At 42.2% G+C, this 26,631-nt stretch overlaps 1 protein-coding gene and 1 long non-coding RNA gene across 8 annotated transcripts in view; one reads left to right on the top strand and one right to left on the bottom strand.

Annotated features, from left to right (window-relative positions):
* Gm32432 overlaps positions 1-12,673 on the top strand; it is a 52,374-nt gene extending 39,701 nt beyond the window's left edge. For all 4 annotated transcript variants that reach the window (XR_876306.3, XR_876307.3, XR_003951889.1 and 1 more), the window contains one exon: positions 1-12,673. This exon is cut by the window's left edge and continues 1,327 nt beyond it. This is a non-coding gene — a long non-coding RNA (predicted gene, 32432).
* The window catches only part of Dscam (DS cell adhesion molecule), a 583,662-nt gene that overhangs the window by 334,637 nt on the left and 222,394 nt on the right, over positions 1-26,631 (bottom strand). The window lies entirely within an intron of this gene.

Below are 26,631 nucleotides of genomic sequence, written 5' to 3' on the forward strand. Positions count from 1 at the left end.
AGATGAACCCAGCACCAAGAAGTAAAAATAATCCCCTGTCCCAAGACGAGGGAATTTACACCGATAGATGTGGACTCAGCCACGTGGTTCTGGGCCAAGAGATTATAAAAAAATCATCTCTTAAAATACCATTTTATGTCACACTAGGGTGTATCAATTAACCATTCAAAAGTGATCAGTCCTTTAGAGAAGATGTGGTTCTTTGAGCCTGAGAGGGTGTGATGTTCACAGAGGACATGGGATGCACAGGGGAAGGACAACAGAGCAGAAGCCTTGAGGGGTTATACAGGCTTGGGGTGGATAGGAGAGTCCTGTATATCCAAGTGAAGGCATGACTCAGACCACTGAATCACAGCACAGGGAAGCAAGAACTTATAAGGAGGTGGGGGGAAAAGAAGGGTGAGGCCTGGCAAATTCCCCCATCTGCACTGGTATGTTAACTGGTATAGTCATTATGTAGTTCTTGTTTAGGCATAGATATAGTTGATATTACATATACCGTGGAATTCTTTCCAGCCATGAATGACATTATGCTACTTGTAGGAATACGAATACAAACTGATATAATGAGATTAAGTGAAAGAAGACAGTCTCAGACCAATAACATATTTCCCCCATATGGCTACATAAAGCATGTATGCTTTGATTTAATAAAAATAGAAATGAAATTGTCTACAGAAACAAACAGGTTTAATGGGAGGGAGAGGGTTGAGAAAAGGGTTGGGGCAAAGAAACTGGGCAGGATATACTCAATGTGCAATCTATGTCTACTGATTTAAAAGGTAGAAACTTGAGCTCCAGAGACACATAGGAATACAGCAAGCTAGCTCACCATCAGCATACATGAAGTGTAGACCCACACTGATTCAGGCAGCTGAGTCCACTAACTGCTAGAAATTCACAACAGCTTTAAAGTAGCATCTCCCTTTTAATTTTGCAAAGGAAAATTGATAGTATGAAGTCATTTACTGTTGAGTATTCTTCAGTATATCTGCATGCTCAAAATGTCTGGTGATTTTTAAGTAGTTTATTTTGTTATTTGATAAGGATGGGAAACCTTGGGGAATGTATTCATAACATCCGGAAGGAAAAGTGAAATCTGATGAGTTATAAGAGAAAAGTCTCTGTTCACGTCTTTGCTTGGATTCAATGCACCCAGATTCCTACCTCTCAGACTTGGCTTTCAGGCTTATCAGAGAACGTTTCTAGGAGGCAAATGTTGCCTTGAGTTCCCTCTGTTGGTGTTACTATGCCTTTTAATGCTGCATCCTGTGTAGAGGGATTCTCAGGCTATTATTAAGAGAACTGACCCTTGCTAAGGTTTGGAGTTGTTTCGGGATCTCTCAGTCTCATATATATCTGTTCAGTTGCTCTCTGGGGACCTCCGCTTATCCCGTGGGCTCACTTAGGGAGCTGCTTTGTAACTGTGATGCCCTCAGTGCCTCCCCACCCCCCCAACCATACTTCAATTCCTTACCACACTATGCTAATGTATACTCTCTGTACACAGCCATGACAACATTATTGACTGTGAACACTGTACCTATAACTATTCATCAAAATGTCTTTATGAAATGAGTACAGTAGCTGAACTTGGTTCCTTTTTATTGAGTCAGATCCTCAAAATTATGCAAATGATAAGATATGAAATAATAGCTGCAAAACAAACTTTAGAAGGAAACTTTGATCTGACTGGGCTCCCTTACTTTCTTGTCTGGGGCGGGGGAGCAGGGGTCAACTTTAAGTGTTATTCCTCATTTGCCATGTACCATGTTTTCTTTTTGAGACAGGTTCTCTCACTGGCCTGGAGCTTGCAGGCTAGGCTGGCTGGGTAGTGAGTCCCAGGGATCCTCCTATCTCTGACATCCCAGTACTGGGATAACAAGCAGGTTCCACACTATAATGTCTGCCTTCTCTGGCTTTTGATTTTTTTCACTTTTACATGGGTACTGAATAGTAAATCCCAGTTCTCATGCATGTGGGACAAGTGCTTTACAGGCTAAGCACCGCCTCAACCGCATCGTTGGAGATTGTTAGCAGTTAACTGGAGAGTCCTGGTCTGGTGTCCTGTATGTTTACAATTCTACATGTAACCTGTTGTACCATCTCCTCTGCTGATCTCAGAGACAGAGGAGCCAGTGTCTGTTATTTACTGATCTCAGCCTCCAGGCTGTGGCATGCCACAAGGATGTCAGCAGTCATTACCAATCCCACGTGGTAGGTTGGAAACAATATGAGTCACACTGGGTTTTGAGACATGCAATAGATAGTGAGTGTCCAGGTGTTTAAATTCTCAGTTTGGAAGTTTGATGCCATTTTATGGAACCTGTTCCCATCTGGAACTTTCTTAAGAAACATGAAGAATAGCTATGTGAACTGCTGGTCCTTGATCCAATGGTAGTAAATCATTCAGAAAATCGTGGGAAATGAGTAGAGCCCAAGGTTGTCTTAGCCCCATTTTTACTCTTTCTTGAGGCATGCAAAAAAAAAAAAAAATCAAGTTGATGACACAAGGTTTCTTTTGTTTAAATACAGAGTGGCAAAGGGCGTTTAAAAATGGACAACCAGACCAAAGCAGCTTTTAGGAAAGGCGATCAACCTTCTCAGTAAACCCTGTGCCATATTCCATCTGCTCATCACATGGACGCTGTAGACATGGGCAAAGGACATGATCCTGTGGTAATATCTACATGTTCTAAGACTGTATAAAGATTCGGTAATAGCAGCTGAGCTCCAGTGAGAAAATTCTAGAATTCCTAGGCATATCCAAGAAGATAATGACATTCATTTAAATATAAGAAAAAACTCCCTGTATGGGGACCATATAGAAGGATCTGGAGAACAATTTTATGTCATTCCATATTGTCTTATTTTAGTAAATGCTACATAAATGTATATGGTGTGCTAAGTAGCCGTGATGGTTGGCCTTAATTGTCAATTTGACTCTATCTAAAATCACTCAGGAAAAGGGAAAGTAGGTATTGATTGCCTAAATCAGGTTGTCTCTGGGCATCTTTGTGTCTGTCCTAATTAATAGACCTGGAAAGCCTCAGCCCACTATGGGCAGCATCACTCCCTAGGCAGAAAGACCTGGACTGTGTAAGAATGGAGAAATTGAACTGAACACAAGCAAACAAGTGAGCAACCTGGACTTCTCAGCTACCCTTTTCTCCCCTAAGCTAATTGTTGTCAGGGTATTGATCAGAGCAACTGCAATGGAACTAGAATGGACAAAAGCCATAGTTATACAATGGTCAATACTTGTCAATACCTCAGGTTTAGCAACAGATCTTATTACAAGTGAGTATTCTTCTCTTAGTCACCCTCTGAAGAGAACAGGCCTGACTCTAGCATGTGATGTGGACTTGGGCAGCTAACCACTGCATCCCTCAGAGAGAGGAATGTGGTCTTAGAGGAAATGCCAAACACACCTCAACTAGTGCTAGCCAGAATGGGCTGCATAAAGAATTTGTTTGTATTTTTCTCTGAAGAATTACTTTCTAATCTTTTATAATTCCCAACCTCAGGAAATTCCTTTTCCCCAGATATACTATGAATTACTATTGCTGTGAAATACAAAGAAGCATTTTTCAAGTATATCCCTTTATGAAATCAGAATATTTCTAAGCCAGTGATTTTTCTGAACTGTTTCTAAAAATTTGGAAACTAGGCTGGGAACATGATTCAGGACCTGAGTTTGATCCTCAGAACCCACATAAAAATTCGAAGACAGACTGATAATGTGCACTTGTAATCCAGGCCTGGGAGGTAAAGAGAAGACAGGAGATCCTTGAGGCTCTCTGGCTAGCTAGGGTAGTCTAATTGGTGAACTTGAGACCAGTGAGAGAGACCCTGTCTCAAAGAAGGTATGTGGCCTTACTTGAAGCACACATGAAAACACACACACACACACACACACACACACACACACACACACACACGAATATATACATGCACAAACATTAAAAATTACTAACCAAAAGCTGTACGTTGCATTAAACTTTAAATCATCATTTTAAAATACAAACCAATTTTTTAGAAAAAGCACAATGACCTACAGCCCCTCAACTCTATGTACTTGACAGCAAAGTCACATTTTCTCTAGATTCTCCCTTTCTGTCTAATAGGAACAATATCTCTTGTCACTGCTGATGAGTGAGTTGAGAGGAAGCTGCATATTCATGTCTCCTTCCCTATAAATATTAGGACATTGTTGTCGAAGAAAAAAGATGGCCTTTTATAGATCGTGGAGAAATCATTTGCTTTAGAAAAGCCAAATTGAACTGTGCTTTTCTTTAATTTCCAAGAACATCAGCAGATGAGCGTTGTGAAACACCAGTTGATAGAAACAAACTTTATCTTAATCATGCATGGTCCCTTTTAGCTTCTCATTCCAAAGAATGAAACAGTAACATTTTGGGAAGTCAAAGACACATTGTAGATGCAGGCACTTAACATAGCCAGGTGCCTCTTGTGCTACACCAGGAAATACATTTAATGACTTAGAAATGATTTAATGACTGTCAGGAGTCTGCTGGGTTTGATACAGTATTTGATATGATTTTTAACTAAATTTATATCAGTGTGCTACGATCCATGTATTTGGCCTGTCGCCATATTTCTAAAGGGTTACATTTACTATTGTTTTTGCTTCCAATGATGAGATGTCTAACATTTTGGGGAGATTAGTAGAATGGCTGATGACATCATCTATGAACTAATGAAAAGAAAACCAAGACCCTCCAAACTGACTTCTATTGAAATTAATTTTTAATAACTGCTTGGTTTGTATCACTACTTCCCCAAATGCTAATTAATTCTAACTCTAAACTATGTAATTATAATACTTCTGCTGAAATACAAATTATCTGGTGCCCTGGGGTGAAGGAGTTAGAATACATTTCATGTTCCATTCAATAGAGGAAACATGCTGTTTCCTCCACCATGGAAACATGGGAGACACAGCCGCTGGCTCCCCACCCTCAAACCTCTCATTTCCCTTCCTCTCCATTTAGCAGGAAGACAGACCTAGGTCGACAGTTGGCATCCAGCAGGCTTAATGCCTCTTTTCATGGGGTGGTGAGGAGTGGTGGCCTGCCAGGTTATTTTTGGCTAGGCACTGCAGCATGGAGCCTTCAGCAGCCTTCATTCAGTCAGTGGCCTTAAGTGGCAGCCCCTGTACCTGCAGAATGTGAATTGACGTTGCCATGGAGACAGAACAACTCTTCCTGGTTCTGTCAAAATCTATCTTTCTCTGCCAGTAGGCAGGGGTCAGGAAAGAAACCCCAGTAGGTGCCTGGGAGAAGATGGGGGAAGGGGAGAACTGCATGGTGCCTTATGGAATGGGGGACACACCAGGGGCTTTATGTGCTAAAAAGGTTCATACAAATCCCTTTGCCTTTTGACTGTTAGAATCCAAATAAGCCCTTGCAGAACTAAGGAACATTTTAAGGTCTCTATGTCCTTAGCTGTCACTGATGGACCTGGGGGATCTCTCAGCACAGTGTGTGTGTGTGTGTGTGTGTCTGTGTGTGTGTGTGTCTCTGTGTGTGTCTGTGTGTGTGTGCACATGCACATTGGTAGAGACAAAGGACAACCTTGATGTCAGCAAGCCTTAGGCATCTGTCTGTCTTCACCTCCTTGGTGCTGAGATTATAAGCATATATTACCAAATCCAACTGTTTTACATGAGTTCTGGGGACCAAACTCAAATCCAGATTGCTTTCAAAAGAGCACTTTGCCCACTGGCCTAACTCCTTAGCCCCTTACCCTTACCCTTTTTCACTTCAAATTAGAAGTAAGTTTGCTTAATTAAATACAAGTCTGTATGTACCATTGCTAAAAGCTGGATTTATGACATTCATACTTATTTCCATAGTACTCCTCAATGCTAACATGCACTCGGCTAATCCACCTATAGCTTTAGCAACAGTATTGAAGTTGGGCTGTACATACAAAAAGGAAAAACACATGGGAGTCTTAGAAGCTACACTCATTCTCACCCATGTCTTCTTTGGGAGTCAGCTCTTCCATGTTTCTATGGGATGGCATGCAGGTACCTAAAACATATAGCTCCTGAATTTCAGGAAGTGAGTCAGAAGTATGTCCATGCCGCCCAGCCAGGGGCCTGGTTTTGGGGCTTTGTTCATGAGTAATTTCTCTCTGCTCAGTATTCTGGTTTAGTTCTGTGTTCAGCCCAGTAGCCTCTCTCTTGACTTCTGTTTTGGGCCCTGGACATGGCTCTAAATGTAAGCTTCAGTTTACAGTCCCATGCCCTGGTGTCTCCTATAGATTCTCAGCTTGGAGCAGTAAAGGGAGCTTATCCAGTCTCCCAGGAGGCAGGGACGAAGATGGGACCTTAATGCTGGGTTCTACTAAGTGTAGGTGTATAACCAGCATTCTGAACAGGACTCTGCACAAGCATCGGGATATGGGGAGAAGCATCAGGTTTGTATTCTAACCCTTTCAAGAGCCCCCGAAGACTGGGTCATTCTGCCTCAGTTTTCAATGAGATGCACACTCAGAAATTAGCTCACCTATAGCGGCCAATCTGTCAAAAGGCTGTATAGAACTCCATGTATGTATTCAAAAAGTATCTGTCCTTATCTGTGTGTAGTCACCACCCAAAACCCCCAGCGAGGTTTAACTTTACTGCATTTTATACATTGATTCCATCCATCCATTGCATGCAGTATTTTTGAATTAATAAATGAAATTCAAGTTCAAATAATTCAATACTTCTAAATCATGTCCAAGTAGCCTTCCATTTTCTTATGTCTAGACATGTTTATATACAAGATGGCAAGTTCTGTGTTGATTGGCTAGGTGGTAGGTAGAGTCTAGGTACTTAATCAAATTCTAATATATGTATTGTCATAGTAAAGGTATTTTGTAGACACAGAAAATACTGTGATCGCATAACTTTATATAAATACAGTGAGCCTGGACAAGAGAGGTTGACCTCATCTAGTCAGCCAGCTGAATGGCTCAAGAGCAACAACCCAGAGCTATGTTCTGAATGCTCATATCCCACTGAGGCACATGCTGAGACCTTCACCTCGAAGTGGTATTTTTATGAGTTCTGAGTTTTTAGAAGATGAATGGCCAATGGGAATATCCTTTTTATGTGAGACTGGAGCGAGAGCCCCATCCTCTTCAATCATCTGAGGACACCGTGAGGTGTCACATGGGAACCAGGAAGCAGGCCTCACCAGAGACAGCATTTCAAAACCAAGACTGCCATTAACAATCAGATATAATACACACTTTTATGCTTCTACTAGTCTTCAAGGCAGAAGAAAACCAAGATGCCAATACTAAAATGGGAATGGAATAAAAGAAGAGAATTGTGTACATGAAGCACAGCAAAGAGTTTTGTGTGTGTGTGTGTGTGTGTGTGTGTGTGTGTGTGTGCACAGGAGGATCAAGATGGGCAGCTGGGCTATGTGTGCACATAAGGTTCAGCATTTGCAATTGCATGTGTGTGTGTACATGAAAATAAACATGAGCAGTTATGTGTATGTTCACATGAGGCTTAACATGGGCAGCTGTGTGTATGTGTGTGTGTATGTGTGTGTGTTCACATGAGGCTTAACATGGGCAGCTGTGTGTGTGTGTGTGTGTGTGCACGAGGATCAATATGGGCAGCTGGGCTATATGTGCACATGAGGAACAACATGGGCATCTGGATTATCTCTCAGACAGACTAAAGAACCAGGTGACTTGAAATCTCTCTCCCGGTAGATTCACACTAATAATACAAGCTTTTCCACATGTTGCTCTGAAACAGAGGCCATTGTGAAACACTTGGCAATACCTGAGGACATCTTAGAAACTCACAAATACAAATAGAAGCTAGGAGGTCTTGACATCTCATTATAGAGCCAAGGGGTGCTAATACAAGTTTAAAAATTCACAGGACATCTCCACACCTCCCTCTCCTACAACAGAGAATCATCTTGCCCCAAATGTCAAGGTGTTGACTTGTACATCCTTCTCTAGGACCAAAATCTACAGGAAGTATGTGCTTCTGTGGGCATGGGGCCAAGCTAAACTGAAGAGCAAGGGAGAATTCAGGGTTAAAGCAGAGGCCACTGGAAGCAGTGGGGAAGTAGGAAGCTGGTACACAGAAAGAGTCAAATGGCAGTCTGCCCTTAGGATGAGAGTTAGCAAGGAAAGGCTACCCACTCACTGTCACGTGCCAATTCCAATCAGCAAGAAGGGACCCTGCAATGCAATTTGTTCTACTTGATTATAGCTCATTTGACTCACAGTCCATGTTCATGATGATCAAGTGCAAATCCTACAAACTGTGTTTAACAAGAACGTGGTGTCCATTAATGCCTTCATTAATTTGATTTCCTCCTTTAAAACAGAAACTGTTGATAACTAAATCTAAGCCATGCCATGTCTTTGGGCTTCAGTTCCTCGGTTTTAAAGGTAGAGAGGTTCAGAGAAGAGCCTGCAAATCCCTGTGGATGCTCAGTGCAAGAGAAAGCCATCTTTTCACTTCCTTCTGTTACCAGGGCCTACAAACACCTGGAAAAACCTTCTTTAGATTCAGATTTTGGTATCATCTCAATAAGAATTTTGTTTTGTCCAAGATGAGCCACAATGCTAGGTTCTTAGGTTTGTTCATCTGTCCTTTCTTACTCCTGTCTTTGTAGTAAGGGAAAATGTCCATGGTGCATCTGCCAGAGCTTGTGAATTTCATGGGGCTGGGTGGACTTGGGCATACTCCTTATAATTGTTCTGTAACCCAATGACATAAAGCAACAGACGCTGATGGGCAAGTACATTGCTGGTTTTAAGGCCAAAGTTCACATAGTGTGAGAAACTCTTCACTAGGGAGAAAGAGACTAAGACTCTTAGAAAAGATTTTGTATTATTAGCTGTGTGTGTTTGAGTATGTATATGTATATGTGCATACTTGTGTTTGTGCATGTATTTGAATGTATGGGTGGTGTGTATGTGTGTACATGTGTATATGTGTGTATGTGTGAGTGTGGTTGTGTATATGTGTGAGTGTGTGTATGTGTGTGAACATGTATGAGTGTGTGCATATGTGTGTATACATATATGAGTGTGTGTGAGAGTGCATGCCTGTATATGTGTGTTATGAGTATGTATGAGTGTGTGAATAAGTATGCGTATACATGTATGTGCATGTGTTAGTGTGTGCACATGTGCGAGTATACATGTGTACAGGTATGTGTGTGTGTGTTTATGTGTATACATACATGCACATGCATGTGAAGGCCAGAGAATAAATTCATAAATGCTACCTACTTGATTGTTGATACAAAACAAACTCAAATTAAATAAAACAGAAGTACACAGTTTCTAGTAGACAATGGAACAGTCAGTCCCTGAGGAATTTCTTGTGTGAACACACAGGCTTATTTTACAAGAATTTGATTATAACAAAAGATACAAGCTCACACCATTTAAAGTAAAATGATCTCTCAGTGATATCTGGATCCCAGGAAAATTAGAACAGATGCAATTTAAATATAAGAGTTGAGTATTTATCAATAAAGATTTTTAAAGTGTTATTTTTATTTATCATCATTTGGCAGAATAGGTATAGATTCTATATATAGAGAAATAGGTAGATAGATAGATAGATAGATAGATAGATAGATAGATAGATAGATAGAAGATACATGATAGGTAGCTGAGAGATAAATGATAGATAGTTAGATAGATAGATAGATAGATAGATAGATAGATAGGCAGACAGACAGATATAACATTTGGAACAATGACAAAAAGATATAAGATCCTGACCCAGCAGTTCAGGATTTGCTGCTCTGGTTCCCAGCACCCAGAAAGCTGTGGCTCCCAGCTACCTGCTCACTCCAGCTCCACAAATCTGGTGCCCCCTTCTGGTTTCCATGGGTACCTACACATGCATAGATGCACACGTGCAAGTTGATACAAATAAAACTAAAATTAAAAATATTTTAAGAGATGATCTAAAACTCGCTGTTAGTTTACAGGAGAATAGCACCAAATCTATTTTTTCCTTTCCTGTGGTTTGATTTTTAACCTTTTCCACCAATTTTTCTAAATCTGCACAATGCTGAGAAGCATGGCTGATAAGATTTCTCCCTGAATCATTCATGTGCAGTCAGGTGACAGGGACTGGTGGCTATTCTTCATCTTCATCCCTCAAACTGGTATGGATCCATTTTGAAAGCCAAAGTCAAAAGCAAAAGCAAAGCCCTCAGAAGCTTCCATGGCCACGGCCGTCATATTTCTCCCGGGGTGACTTTACACATTATAATTGATTTGACTTTATAAAGCTCTTCACGATGTTGGTGCAGCCAGAGCCAGAGTCCTGGTTAATATTTGATGGGGAAATTCAAGGATCCATTTGCTAGTATCTCAGGCTTGCCATCCAGTTGCTACTCAGGTGGCTGAGGCAGAGAGATTACAGGTTCAGGCCCAACCTTGTCTCAAAATAAAATGTTGGGAAGAAGGGGCGGGGCTGGAGCTGACACCGAGCAGAAGAATACTTACCTAGTGTGTGCAAGATCCTAAAACAATCCCTAGTATAGTCAATGATAATAATAATAATAGTAATAATAATAAATTATCAGATCAGTAAAGACTTGATTATGTGCCAGAATTTTCCTCATTTGATGCACTGTATTCTCTAGCACAATGCTGACTTAAGCCATTCCTGCCCACTGTATAACGAATGGCATTCTTCCTTGAGAGAGGAAATTGCTTTTGCTACTCTCATCAGATCAGTGCCAGTCCCTTCTCTATGTATCATGTGGCTATAAATTTTGCATGTTCACTTCTCTCTTCAAGGAAAGGGCCAGTTCTTTCAAGTCAAAATGTCCAGGAGCTGATTTCAGAACCCTTCACAAAGCTTCTCCCTTGCCTGGTATTTAGCAAGCTCTTGTTCTTTGCTCCTACCTGCTGAGTTAGCTGTCTCTGCTTTCAGAATTGCAGATAAAAGAGAAGAAAGTGACCTCCATCAGCCAGAAACCAGAATGTAGTGGGCTGACCTAATGTTGCTTGTATTCTGATGCTAATTTAGGGCCCCCAAGCCTGGTTACCCCAAGGAAGAGAGTCCACACAAAAAAACACTGTGTGACTCTGTAGTGGCTATTCCTGGTTGTCAACTTGACAATATTTGAAATGAACTACAATCCGGAATTGGAAGGCTCACCAGTGACCCTTATCTGGAGGCTTGGAGATCCTTATCTGGATCTTGGTTTGAAGATCTTGAATCATAGTGGCTATGGATTCCAGAAGATTGAATCTCCGAGTTTAAGGAACACACCTTTAATCTGGGCTACGCCTTTCATCTGGGATTAAAGGTGTGGTGGAACACACCTTTAATCTGGGCTACACCTTCTGCTGGAGACAATATAAGGACATTGGAAGAAGGGAGTCTAGCTCTTGCTCTTGCTCCTTCGCCTGCTTGCCGTGTGAGACTGAGTAACTGCTAGATCCTTGGACTTCCATTCACAGCTGCGACTGAACAATTGTAAGGAATTGGGCTGCCGACTGTAAGTCATCAATAAATTCCTTTACTATCTAGAGACTATCCATAAGTTCTGTGACTCTAGAGAACCCTAACTAATACAGACTCTTATTGTGATTTGTAAAGAAGGATACCAACAGCTAATAGGTGGGCAGAAGAGACACAGGTTTGGTTGAGGCTTTACTGGGTTGGGGCAGGGAGGTTTAGCACTTAGCACACAAAAAAAGTTTGTGTCTTGTTTCCCCGACCAGGAGAATGAGAAGAAGAAAGAAGGAGGCGAGTCCCTTCTTTTTAACAATAGTTACAGTCATTTCTCTCATCCCAGATCTCACCTGGACCCTGATCTGCCAGGTAACACATGCTCAAGCTAAATTCCCAAGCTTCAGTGAAGCCTTTCAGAATAAATATAAAAGCTGTAAGAATATTGAAGGCAGGCCTTTGAGTTTGAAAGACTTCATAATTGGCTGCAGGGCCTACCCTTCATATAGCAAAGCTTTCTTTCATTATAAAACATCAGAGATACGGGATAAATCTTAGCCACCTATCCCCCCAGGACCTTCTTTCTTTCTTGCCTGTAGGAATAAGAAATGAAGATTGTTTACCTGGAAATCATAGTCAGAAGAATCAATCAGGTTTGTGGACTTGGACTTTCTGTTTTCTCTCCCCATTCCCCCTAGCAGCTCTTTGAGGTAACAATTTCTATGCCACTGACAAATTCTTTAACTCCAAGGGTGCTGTTAGTCCTGAGAACTGCCTTCGCCTGAAGAAGAAATGAGCACCAGATACTACTTCAAACTCCCCAGTCCCACTTCTTTGCTGCTCCCTGGCTTAGCCTTAACAGTGACCTGACTACACAGAATATTCTAGAATGCTCTAGAATGTGGATATGCTAAGATACAAATCCAGTGAAAAGAAAGAACCCAAGCCTCTCCACATAAAGTCATCCTTTTAGAACCACCATCCTTTGGCTGTATGTGAAGCATCTTCACAGACTCAAACACACACAGGCTCAGCAGGCTCTCCTCCATCTATATAGTACTGAGCAAAGGGGTAGGGTTAAAACTCTTTGCAAAAAAGCCATGGACAGAGTTCCTGGCCTCTTGGTTGACCAGTTATCTACAGTGGGCCATCTATTGGGAGCTAAATAAAAGGACAAAGGTGCTTCACTAATTTGAAACTACAAGTAACTTAAGATCCATTTCTTTGTCTTTGAAATTCCCTATCCAGAGACAGATTTTCCTCTATCTGGAAATCCCAGGGCCACTCAAAACCAGTCATAGCACTGAAGCCACAGGCTCTGTCACACACCATCATTCAGGAGAAGCCAGCCCTTCTTCCCTCCCTTTGTGCCCCACCTTCTCTTGGCATGCACAATGTCTCCAGATCTATGCTTCTACCACACACCTCCCACTTCTGACACTCTTCTGCCATTCCCACGCTCCTCTACCTTGAGCTTCCTGGCGCTCTCTCCCTTGGACCACAACTGAAGGTTGGTCATTTCTGTTGCCTGCTAATCCTGCCACACATCTTTAAAATGACATTGCTGATTGCACTACAGATGTGATCCATTCTCTACAGCTACCAATACCTCTGTGCATTCTCCCATGTACAAAGATGTTGTGGCTTGTTACCTGCTGAAGATCATTCAGCTTTGGCCCACCCTTGCAACCACATTGTTTAACTGGACTCTACCTTCCTGTCTCCTAGGATGTCTCCCACCTCAAGGGCCCCATGCTCCCCTCTGTAGAACACTGCCTCAGACTCCCTGCCTGCCCCTATTTGAAAGGTCCACCAAGCCTGAGTTTTCCTGCCCTTCCTTTAGTGATAGCGTGATCATTTCTTCTGTCCTTGGCACACTAAAGCCCCTCAGTGTCTTGCCACAAGCCTGCTATCCCTGCAATTGCTTCCCTTGCTAAGCACACTGGCAAAGCCTCAGTAAACTGAGAGGAGGCCATTGAAGAACATTAAAGTCCAGGATTTCCTACTCACCCTTCATCAAGAGAGTGGTGTGGGCAAACTGGTTCACTACTTATCTCCTAAACATTCCAGCTGTCAGAGCACAAATTCAATCATGTTATGCAAAACACAGGTGGCAGGTTAGTCACAGGCAAGTTAGATGAAGTCTGGCCAAGTGTGTTAAAAGAAAGAAATCATATAATTTGCTTACTTTATAAGGTGAATGGGAAAATATCTGCTGGTAGATGATAAGAAAGAGCAGGAAAACTGAGTAAAAGGGGAATTCATTGTTTAATTGATAAACAATTATCAGTTACACATTGGATAAACAGTAAATGGCACTTGCTGCCATGACTTAATAGTTATTCAAATGCTTGTGTGCAAAAGTAAGCCAAATTACTTTACATTTTTATATTAGGTTGCACAATGTAAATATAAGGTATTTGTTATATAGAGATCTAGCATTCTGTATTTTAAATTTACTAAATATTTTATATTTTCTAAATTCATTAAATGTTTTTCTTCAGTTCTATATGCAAAGCATAAAGCATATCCAAATGTACTAGTTTGAAAGAGGAAATTAATCTAGTCAGTTGTGTATTTCCCTACCATCTATCCATTCATCCATCCATCCACCCACCCACCCATTCACAGATCTATTCAGAGATCCATTCAGAGATCCATCCATCCATCATCTGCTCACCTATTCACCCACATATCCAGCTCTTCATCCACTCAGCCATCCATCAACACATCCATTTTATTCATCTATCCATCTGACCATCCAACTGTCCATCCATCCATCCAACCATCAATTAATTCATCCATTTGTTGACAAATTTGCCCACCCATCCATCTGTCAATCCATTAATATATCTACTAGTCTGTGCATCCATCTGTGCATTCATCCATTCAATCTACCTGTGCAATGTGTCTATCTATCCATCCATCCATCCATCCATCCATCCATTTATTTCTCCTTCCTTTTAACTAAATGTGTAAATAAAGTGTTATCTTATTTAAATGATTACAGCATGTGATCACTTCTGACATCCTAATTGTTTAAAGGACAGCATCCTGAATTAACTTTTCTAAAATTAATCCCTTCAATTAGTTTTTATTGTTGAAGATTTATTTATTTCTGTATTTTTTTATTTAATGTGAATGATTATTTTGCTGGCATGTACCTATGTACACTGCATGTATGTGGTGTCCCAAATGTCCTAAAAGGGTGTAAGGTCCCCTGAAACTGAAGTTATAAATAGCTATGAGGAGCCATGTAGATGCTGGGGCTGGACTTGGGTTCTCTGCAAGCAAGTGCTCTTAACCTTTGAGCCATCTTTCCAGTCCTTAATTATTTTGATAAGTTTTCAGTTACTAATACCTGACAAATCAGAAGTTATGGTCTTATTGTTGAGTATTTTGTACTATTTTAAATTTTAGTTGAGAGAATTGCTGCTATGGAGTGTCAGAACTTTAGGAAGTAAAAAGCAAAGCAAACATCAAAGCTTTGCATATAAAAAAAGTCAACATTGAAATGGGTGACTGTATAGTTTTTATCCCTTGAAATTAGGGTATTTCCCAAGTTAGAGTGTAAATTTTTTTATGAAAATTGACTTATGACTAGAATAGAAAATTTGACCCCAGGTGGCAAAATCAATTCAAATTCCTTTTGACGCTTTCTAACCTTGGAATTTCTCCAGGAGCAAGTAGCTGTATAAAGATGATATTCTTGGATATTAATTATTTCTAGGAGTTTTCATTGGGGAAAAAAAGTCAATGTCATTTGTGACAGTGCAGAAGAAAGTCATACTTTTTCCTTCTCTCATCTATAAAAAGAGGGGAAATGGAAGATTGACTGGAAAATGCACACATCTCTGGCATAGCTGAGGGGAGCCTCATCATCAGTAGCAGACTCACAGAGAAGACAAGTGTAGACCTGCTCAGTAGGAAACTTGGGCCCTGCGGGCACCTTCCCAGCTCTCACACTCCCTCCTCAGGGCAGTGGCACTCCTCATTAAGTGCTTCTGGTTATGAATATACTTTGTGCCTGCTGCCTTAGAAAATATGTTCCTTCTTTCTGTTCCCACTCTCTACCTTCTGTCCCCACATTCCCCTCCTTCTTTCTTTTCCTTCCTCTTTGTTCTCTTTTTCTTCCTTTTTTTTTTTCTTATCCTTTTTGTTTGCTTTTATTGACAGGGTCTTGTTGGCCTGGAGCTCACTATGTAGCAAATAATCTCTTTCCTGGGCTTCCTGCATGCTGGGATTGCAGGTGAGCACAACCATGCCAAGCATGGTTTAACATTTCTTTCATCTAGAGATAATTTTACCTCACGTACTGCCCAAGCTAGAAATACATGGGGGATACGGATCTCTTTAAACTTATCTATCATGTTACTCCACACCTTGATATAAGGTACTGTGTTTTTCAGTGGTATCAGCCATCCATTATCCTCTGATGTCAAATGAATATCATGACCTCTCCTCCCAGAATTACCTGGAGAATCTTAGCATTTAATTGGGTTTAAGAGCAAACATGGAACAATCTAAAGAAGATAGGGAAAACAGAGAGCTTGGGGCCAGAGAAGAGACTCTGTGCTTGTGGCAGACTCATCATATCTGAATCATTTCTCCAAGAGGTGGTTATCTGCCTCAGCCTCCCAAATTGCTGGGATTACAGGTATAAGCCACAAACCAGGTCTCTCCATTTTTACAAGATTCAAGGATTTAGGAAAATTAGATTTATGTGTTGAGCCATAAAATAAGTCAGAAAACATAAAGTTAGGGCAAAGTTTATATAAGATAAAGCATGATAAATTCTTGGCAAACCTTTGCTCTACAATATTTCAGCAAATATTGGTCTCCTTCTAAGTTCTGTTTTACATTTACCAAGCACATAAGATTTATGATGTCCAGTGGGATTATTAGCATCATGAATTCTGAGGATTGCCTTTAACTTTCTATATGTGATGCTTTACTCATCTTCTTTATTAATGCATGTTAGAAAAAGAATCTCACATACTATCAACCTAAGAGCAAAGAATACAGAGACACATAACTGCCAGCCCTTGACTTTGAGAAGATCAAAGTCTAGTGTGAATGATTGGCAGACATGAAGACGTGATGCTAGAGAGATGCTGCAAGAATCTTCTACAAGGTGACTGAATGGGTCTAAAAAGGGGGAAGGCCGACTTTCAAGCAAGTAAACCTACCAGCCTGGAAGTAATTTAAAGCAAGACTCTCCAACACACAATGTACACAAGCGTCATAATGATTTGGAAGGAAAGCATCTGCATGGTGAGAAGTGCTAGGGAGAGAAAGAACTGAGTTATGTGGTCCACCCTACAGGAACTACACCAGCCCTTGCTCTGCTCCACAATCCTGCTCTGAGAGAAAGTACTCTATCACTTACAAGTTCAGTCTAAGGATCTCCTGTTCATCCACCTGAGTGTCAAGAAAGAATGGAAGCCAGTGTGAGCTTGCTTCAGACACAGGGAGGCAGCAGATGGGGTTCTGCAGGAAGCTGTGTCAGCACTGTGGTGTGAAATGGGTTCATCATCACATCATATACTGTGAGTCCTGAGTCCTGCTTTCTCAGAATGGGACCTCTTTACAGTAGGATCTCTGCAGAGGCTACAGTAAATCAACCAGGATTCAAAGGGCTTCCCTAAAACATGAAGATCAAAATAAAGTTTAATTGGTAGATTATAATTTAGCTCAAGGTCAGGATTAGGTTGAAGATAGGACACATCTTAGGTCCCCCCGTATTCAAGTTTTTGTTTTCTTGCAGTTTTAGGGTCTCATGATCAAGAATGGTCTGAGAAGACTACAAGAATAAGTTCCAGAAACAATTCACATTCATGTAACCTTTGTTACAGCTTATTGCTACACTTGTTATATTGTATTACTGTTGGCTGTTGTGACTAGTTTATAAACAAAATGTCACAATAGGCACACAGTCATCTATCTAGGAAAATTCATCTATATATGTTTCTATTTTCTATGTGATTATAACAGTCTAATGAGGGTCTTGCAAGAGCAAGAGAGGGAGGATCATTACACACCTGATACAGACTATGGTCTTAAGATGGGTAAAGATGAAGCAGTATTTAAACATGGATCTTTTTACTTAAAAATAAAAAAAAAGTTAAAAGGTAAGTTAGCCCTGCCAGTTATAGAGGCAGGATGCTAAACACTGCTGCTCACCTCCTGTTCTCACAGTGGCACTGGCTCCATGGAATCTGCTTTTGGATTTCAAAGCTCTCAGTTGATAACTAGCATTTTGTGTGAAGGCTCAGAGTATTTCTTCTGCTGTTCTGAGCATCAGTCTCCTGTATGGGTGAGACTACTGCTTGACCTGCCTCTCCAGGAGGGCACTCCCTGGCACAGTGCTACCTCAGAAGGCTCAGGTTTGAACCCTTTGAACAATCCACTCTCTAACAGCTCAAACCACCCTCTTGCACTGAACACAGCTCCTTGAGAGAGTCCCTGAAATATTCTATCCACTCAAGGCAATTTAGTTTGGAAGTGTTGAGAGAGGAAGGGGGTCGAGGGAAAGACAGAGCGAGACACAGAGAGACAGATATGGTAGCTTATGGAGCACACTGCTACCTCCTGTGAAACTATCCAGAAATGGACAGCACATCTGAGACCCAAGGGAACTCCAAGGGAACTAAAATTTTTATCTGATTGTTGAGATCTATGAGGAGAGAAATTGGAAAGAACGAGCCATTTTATGAGTGAATCAGAGCTTCAGCTCCAGCTTCAGCTCCAGCTCCAGTTCCTATCCAAACAGTCCTATGCCTCGTATGTCGATGTGATGTATTTTTCCCAGGACCTTTGTTCTTACTAGGAAATAGGATTGCTGGAGATGTAATCAGTGGGGGATGCTAGGAAGGGGAGAGTCTCATCCAACAAAACCCAGACCCTTATAAATAGAAGAAGCTTGCATGCAGAGATAACACACAAGAGGAACAGCATGTTTGGATAAAGGCAGGGATCTGTGTGGGGCTTTTAGGAATTAATGGTGACCACCCTCCAGAAGCAGAGGGAGGCAGGACTCAGTCTGTGCTCTGAGCCTGAGTCAGCCGGGTTGAGACTTCTCTCTCAGACTTGGCAGACTTTGAGAGTATAGCTCTCTGTTGCATGACCCAAGGCCCTTGGAATGAAGGGTCCTCATCTGCCCACATGTCTTTTCTGGTCCTTGAGGGAAGCCCAGGTGCTGAGTGTCTGAATTTCAGAGTATTCAATTAATACTCAGTAGTGGCGAGGAAAGGGTTTCTGAAGGAGAGAAGAAAACGACTGGCGATGGGGAAGCTGAGCAGGAGACCCAACAAGAGTCTGTGAGGCAGCTGTGCAACACAGAGACAACCCTCAGTCCTCCATCCTTCCTAGAGAGCCCTTCTGCCTCTCAACCAAGGGGCCAGTGTTCCACAGATACAAGAGTTTGGTTTTCTTTCATTTCTAGGTGAGAGAGGCAAGAGGATACTCACAGAGTCCCAAGCACATCTCAAGGAGTAGTCAGTGCCTGAGTAGGGAGCTCTCGTGCAGAAGTGTGAGCTGCCTGACAAGGACACAGACACCTTTTGGATGTGTTCCTTATAATAATCTCCACAGTTCTATAAACTCACATTTAAAGCCCTTCTTGAGAAATAGTGAATATTTGGGAAAATATACTAATTTCCTTTTGATTTTATATAGACTATGGCCCAAGCCTAAAAAATAGCAAATGCCAATTATAAAATCACAATTTGCTTAACATCTGGTTAACTTTCTGTTTGCTCACCTGTGAATGCTAGAGTGAAGGTTTATTTGATTTTATTTATTTTAACTTTTTTAAACAAAAAATTGCAGTCCTGTAGGTGAAATCCAGGGCCTCACATGAACTAGATAGCTGCTATTCCACTGAGATGCTCCACGGTCCTCTTTCATTCTTTATTTTGAGACAGTCTTGTTACATGTTACCCAGATTCCTGGTTTGCCTGGTTACATGTTGCAAAGGACTCCTGGTGTGCCTTAATTTCCCCCATGGATATAGTAACATGTAAGCCATTCTCATTTATTCATGTATTTTATGATTTCATTTTCCCTGTGTGCTATAGGAAATATTACAAAAGAAATATTGTCCCTTATGACAACTTCTATCAGGCTAGTACAAATAACCTTGGCCAGAGCCATCTACGAGTCCTACTCTACCCTGCGGAGGCTTCATGCTCAGTGCCATCTATCATCATGCCCCTACCAAGTACTGAGTGATGACCAGCTGTCAGACTTTGGGGCTGTTCCTCGAACTTTTGATGTCTGCTTGTCTCCCTTTCCCATGTGGCATCAAGGTATGCAAAGCAAGGCAATCTCATGATCTGATACTATAGGTATCACAATGGTCAGTGTAGGGTTTGGTTAATGGTCTTAGAGCATGCCTTTCCAAATGACCAGAAACTGGAATTACTGATACCTTCAAGAATGCCACCTGTATATGTTAGGAGCGGGTGTGGCGGCAGTCCCAAAGGCGCCAGGGACTGTAGCTAAGTCGTATGACTTGCACCTGACTTCCTCATATAAGCCACAAACGTCTTGAGAGCTGCGCAGGTGCACCAGGATACCGGTGAATCCAGTTTGATGGAGATATGCCCCTGCTGCCCTGATTAGCTGAAGCTGCATGCCTGGTGAGGTGGCGTGGCCTGCTGTGCGTGGATGAGAGTATAAAAGGAGTGAGAGGCCCAGGGTTCGGGGGAGATATAAACAAGAAGAATCAGGACTGAATAAACTGCTGTTAGAAGGACTGGTGGTCGTGTCGTTCTTGCTGGTCGAGAGCGGACGCGACATGTATAGATGAGCCACTGGACTTAAAGAGAAAGACAAGCCAAGGCATGAAAGAAGACGGAAAAAGTCAACACTGCCCAATGTATTCACAGGGACACCAGGGAGACTCTTCTGTATCACACTTCTTTTACATAGAGGCCAGGTCACATTGTTCTAAAAATGAACAGATCTCTGGTCATTCAGAGGATGTATATTATTTCCAGAAATAAACAATTGATCTAAAAAAAATTGGAAGGCAAAGGTTGTCAGCAGTCATGGTGTTAAAGGACCCACTCAGTGTAAATTAGAAGAAAGGATATTTCCAGGAGTACATTGGGGGCTCAGGGTCCTCTGTCACTCAAAAGCAATAGAGATGGAGCTGAGTGGTCAGTCGGTCAGCAGGCATGGATGCTTGCTGCAAAGCCTCATATCCTGAGTTCAATTCCCTGGCCCCACATGATAGAAGGAGAGAACTGAACCTTCTTGTATGTGCAAGCCACATATGCAGAGGAATAAGTAAAAATATATGACAATGACAATGGCTTTCACATTTTCCTCCTCATCCCTTGGTATGGGCTGAGTGTGTCTACTCCCTTCCCAAACTCCTGTGTTGCACTTCTTACCCTCGATGTGACAGAATTGGGATCCTACAGCCTCTGGGATGCAATAGCAGAGCCCTCAAGAGGATTAGTGTTTGTATATTCAAAAGTACATGTGAGCTAGCTTCCCCTCTGCCTGCCCTATGTGGTGTGAGAACACTGAAGTGGGTCCTGAGCATACACAGGAGTGAGTTATCAGCATTCTGGATTTCTAGCAGTCAGTGCCTGTGAAAAGTCACTGTTAATGACAAAATAGTCTGTAGCACACATTTCCCAATAAGGAAAGACTCAGAGCAAGATATTTATAAGCTTGGCTATCATATATTCTCATCATGGCTAGAATTCGAGCCTCTGGGGTCTGGGAGTCTTGTTCTGTTGTATGGCTAATCTTTACCAACCAACAATCCTAAGAAAGATGACAGAAGAGATGCCACCCCCATCTCTTCACTGGTAGCCACCCTGACCTGATTATAGAGTATAGTATTTTCTTTACATGGTAAGTTCTCTAAGATATCTGACTTAATCCTAAAGATTGCAAACTGAAGTTACTAGGGGGAAAAAAACATAATTAAGGAGATTTAAAATGTGGCAGACCAAAGCCAAATTATCTAGAGCTATTCTCAGTCCCATTTAAAGCCATTCACTGGCCACCATGTGCCTGATCTAATATCCTGATGACTATCAACCCCTTAAAATATACTCTTAGCAGATCCTAGACCCCACCATCATAACCTAACAATGTTGTCAATCAGGGTTTCATCTATAGAAGGACTTTTGTACTCTACTGTAACAGCCTACCTGTTGTCCCCACTAATGCTTTTGAAAACAATTATACAATCACTTATCTATTTCCACAAAGTAACATGGTATTTGGGGCAACCTGAATCTCTGTTGCTAGGTCATAGTCACTCACATTGAGCTCCAGAATAAACACTCTGTTATTCCATTTGAGGTGAGAGCTGTGATTTCGTAACCAGATAGATAATCAAGAAGTCAAACAAAATGCATCTGACTCACTAAAAAAGAACACAGGAGGCATAGCTCTATCGTACAAAGTTGATAGACAAGTGAATAATATTTCATAAGCTAAGAAGCTTAGACAAAAAGTGTTTCCACATCTGAGAGTACTTTGATACAAACAGTAAAATATCACATATTTGCCACTGATACCTCAGTTGTCCACAGGTCTTTATTCAGAAGTCCAGCCTAAATCAATGAACCATAGAGGCAGTAACAAGGAATGGAATGGTGGTCCCTTGGGGCTTCCCCTTGATGTCCAGGTGGCCTGCAGTCAGCCAGAGTTGAGCACACTACCTTCCAGACCCAGAACCAGAATTCTGAGCAGACCATGGCTGTCCACCAAAGGCCATCTCAGAGAACCACAGTACAATGAGAAGACTTACCTAGGGAACTGCTTTTAGTAACTTTAACCCCAGAAGCTATCTCAGCCTCAGTCGATTTTCTGAATCTTTATCCACATTCGCTCATCATGACCAAGCTCTCTTGTATGTCACCCTGGCAAATCTGATGTCCCAATACTCAGTTTACATGGGGATAATTGGGGCAAAGTAAAGCTGGCACTGCAAACTGTCATCCCCTTGGGAACAGCCCCTGTCACAGAACAAGCAAATGAGCAAGTGATGGGAGGGGGTTTCCTTCTTAATCCATTCATGACCGATGCTTGGTGGGTGTTTATATGACTGTTCATTTTAAAATTATAATTAATTTAATAAAAGACTGCAGGTGTCTTCCCCAAAGTTAATTTGTGACACTGGCCTCCCTCCAACTACATTCAGGGAACAGAGACTTACAGGGCATTCTATGAGGGTCATGAATTTTCATCTACCTCTCAGGGTTGGGCTGTGAGGAGGTGGCTTTGCTCCAGTTAAAGTTCAGTGGGGACTGAAGGATCCTTTAGAGTCTGACACCCATCATGGAAAGTGCCACAAGCCAGTATTTTTTTCTTTCAATCTATGTCAACCTCATCAGAAGACCTCCAGTCCTCCATTGGAACAAGTGAATGAGCCCAGACTAATCCTGCAGTCCTCTCTCTGCTAACGACCTCAGAGGGGACAGCCCAGAGACAAAAGCCACCTCCCAGTTCCTATGTCATGATGGGTAGCTGCTTCCTCAGCAGTGTTTCTTTTGCTTTGCAATTGCACACCACACCCCTCAGCTCCTTCCCCCTTGTCTGAAGCCTGTCCTTGGGAAGGTCCCAGACCAGGTGACTAAAGGTTAGTGGGGGGCCGAGAGATACAAAATCGCCTTCCTAATCACAGGGGCCCAGATGCTACCATGCTTCCCATCTCCTGCAAACTCCTGAAAGCTAATTCTACAAAAAAATCAAAGGCAGTCCACTCTTCTTCAAAGCCTTGGGAACCAGCTGTCAGAACACATGAAAGCCATTCTCCTCATGGTTAAAATTTTAATGCACCGCTTACACAGGGAAACTAAAGGGGTTTACATAATTAACTGAGCACAGAAATCCGCAAACACAAACCGCTGCCTAGAGGAGGAACCATGAGAGACTTGAAGGAGGAAGACAGGCCCCGCTCCCACAGCTTTCCTACCTATCATCAGGGGGTGCTGCTGTGGAGCTCAGCACAGGGGACCTCACTCCACATCCTGCCCAACCTTGCTCCCTGGACCTCTGCTGCTTTGTTTCCATAGCAACACCTCCAGCATCCTTCAGAAGAGCTTCACACTGGCAGACCAAACTCAGGACAGCTCTGCACAGCGGGTGTCCTGATTGAGAGAAGCAGTGAGTTGGGAGGCAAAAGAGGCTTTTCCTGGCAGCCCTGACTGACTCTGGGAGGAAATCCTTAGCCTGTCGTCAGCAAGGGACACTAGTTCCTAGCCACTTGCTCAGCAGAGCAGCCTGGCATATGGTGCCTCCAATTTTTCATGACAAGTGGTGATAACGTTAGCATCCCTGGAGAAGGAGGGAGAGAACCAGTTGGCCAATCGCCCCCTGTTGCCTGCACCCTTGGGCAGAATGGGATTGCTTTACGCAGATGAGTTCCTAACAGTTTCTTCAATTTGGCTTTTATAGAAAAAAAGCAGCACCATCTCCTCACGCTCTGTCAACAGCCACCCGAGGGCCTAGCACTTTACAACACAACGAGTGTATTACTATTTAAAGTCAGGCTTTTAGCTGAGCACCACTGCCATCTTTGGAGCTTAATTACCACCCTCCCCACGGGGCCCAATGAGCCATCCATTCCTCCCAAAGGGCTTCTGCTGGTAGTAATCTTTAACTAAGTCAGGAAATTCAAACCCTGCTCCCCTTAAAGCACCCTTGTCTAATTCCAGCTACGCTGCAGGACTGTGGGTAAAGGTCTGTGAGGCCCAAGATGCTGAGCACCTAGCCAGGGAATCGTTTTTTTTGTTTTTTGTTTTTGTTTTGTTTTGTTTTGTTTTGTTTTTTTCAACTGGAAATGAGCCAGCAGAATGTCTGCATGTAATAAACATAGTATATATAATTTAATGTGTAAGTATATTCAACTTATATTTCTTTGAGTCACCAGGTGTCTTAGAGTTTTACTGCTGTGAACAGACACCATGACCAATGCAAGTCTTATAAAGGACATTTAATTGGGGTTGGCTTACAGGTTCAGATGTTCAATCTATTATCATCATCATCAAGGCAGGAGCATGGCAGCATCCAGGCAGGCATAGTGCAGGCAGAGCTGAGCGTTCTACATTTTCATCTGAAAGCTGCTAGCAGAATACTGACTTCCAGACAGCTAGGACAAGGGTCTTAAAGCCCACACCCACAGTGACACACCTACTCCAACAAGGCCACACCTTCTAATAGTGCTACTCCCTGCGCCAAGCATATGCAAACCATCACACAAGGAAAGGGTTCCAACAGAAGAAGCAAGCTTCTGAGTCCATGTCTAACACTATTTAAGCAGCCATTGTACTCTGACACCAAGGGTGCCCATTCATTCTTCTCTAGTATGTTTGGCCAAACAGGATGTGCTGAAAAAGCCAAGGTCATAGTTTTCCCATTTCCTAAATACTCATTAAATCAGACCTTTGTTCTAAAGTATCATTAAATAGGCATGACTGTGAAACCTATAATTGTGTCTAGAAACAGATTAAGAAGTCAAAGGTCGTGTTATCTGAGATGGGTCCAGAGGTTAAAAATCTACTACATTTTCCAAAAGCCACCAGAGAACCAAACAGAGTAAGTAGATGCAGAAACTTTCATCCATTTGTTTTGAAATAACAAAACAAGTTTATTAATTAGAAGAATGTTGGTAGACTATTCTTCAGGTATTGATTGAGCTGTACCTTAGAGGATATTCTCAGATCTATACAAATACCTGGTCTGGGATCCCATTAACTACAAAGGGCTGTGTGTACCATAGCTCTAATGAACCATTCTACACAGAAAGTGGCAGATGAAGAGTGGGCCAGAGATGTCAAAACTACTCTCTCCTAAGGGGTGCAGGGCCCAATAGGTTCTATGGCCTCTCTTCCTGTCTACTACTCCTGAGACTCCATTTGGCCTAAGGACTATCATTTATGATCAAGTCAGGGCAAGGGAATCCCCAATTTTTTATTATTTTAGCAGAGAGTATTTAATGAAAATGGGGTGCTGGAAAATTGTTAGAAAGTAAAAAATGTGGAAAGGAGACACTGGAGTTTAGCAACTGCGTAACTGAAAGCATCCCAGAGAACAAGGTTAGGGTGTCAGAATTAGAGAGAGGCATGGAAAGAGTGCCCATAGAGCTGGGCATCTGACCTTTGGGACATGCAAGACTGGTGTGTTAACCTCAGGGGCTAGGAGGGAATCTTGTGTGATCAGAATTATAAGCATGTTGGGTTCAGGCCAGTACTTGTAACATTTGGGAGGTATGACAAGGCTCAGAAATCATGACCTTGCAACCTGAAGCCAGATGGGGTAGAGAAAAGCAATGAGGTGAGGAAGCAATCTTTCAGATGCTCTGTAAGAGTGGCAGGAGGACGGGATCACACTTCTCCTTCCTTTAACCCCCTAGCCATTCTTAGATCCCTTCTTATTGTGTGTAGTTTTTGCTATCCCACTTTAAGCTCTAGGTGGACCTGCTACCAGCCCTGCCCAGGTTCCCTCAGATACATAGATGAAACACACACACACACACACACACACACAGAGTTGAGTTCAGATCTCCAGTGTGTGTGTGTGTGTGTGTGTGTGTGTGTGTGTGTGTGTGTGTGAGACAAGCACTTTCCTGACAGACTTACCTCCCAGCACAAATGGGATAGATTAACATAACATCAGGCTCCAGAAGAGGAAGAGAGAAGCAACAGCTTAACTCAAAGTGGCCTAAAAGTCACCAGCAGTTCCTGGCCATTTCTCACATAGTCCAGTGGATGAGACAGATCTCAGATCATGAGGTATATCAGCACACCACATCCCACAATTCTGACTCTGCCTCCTAGGCAGGGACGCCTCTCTCTAGAGTCACCCATCTCTGAAGAAACTCTGCAGGACCATCTACTGCCTAGTGTTGGTCCCATGATACTCTTCCATGTTCTGCAAATTATTGATAGCTACATTTTTTTTTTCAGAAACCTAATAGTCTACATCAGCATTGCCAGCTTCAGGAAGCTATCAAGGGTTAAATGACTGTGCCCACCTGAATCAGATCTCAAACCACATTTAAATTTACCATGCCCGACCAATCCATAGGAATCTTCCTTCAGTTTTTGCCATACTGAAATTGGCACTTAGGCAAAATTCACCTTTTGGCCCACCTTTGTGAACTAATTTCACCATAA

This window comes from Mus musculus, chromosome 16 (assembly GCF_000001635.26).
Source record: "Mus musculus strain C57BL/6J chromosome 16, GRCm38.p6 C57BL/6J".
In the NCBI taxonomy this organism is placed as follows: domain Eukaryota; kingdom Metazoa; phylum Chordata; class Mammalia; order Rodentia; family Muridae; genus Mus; species Mus musculus.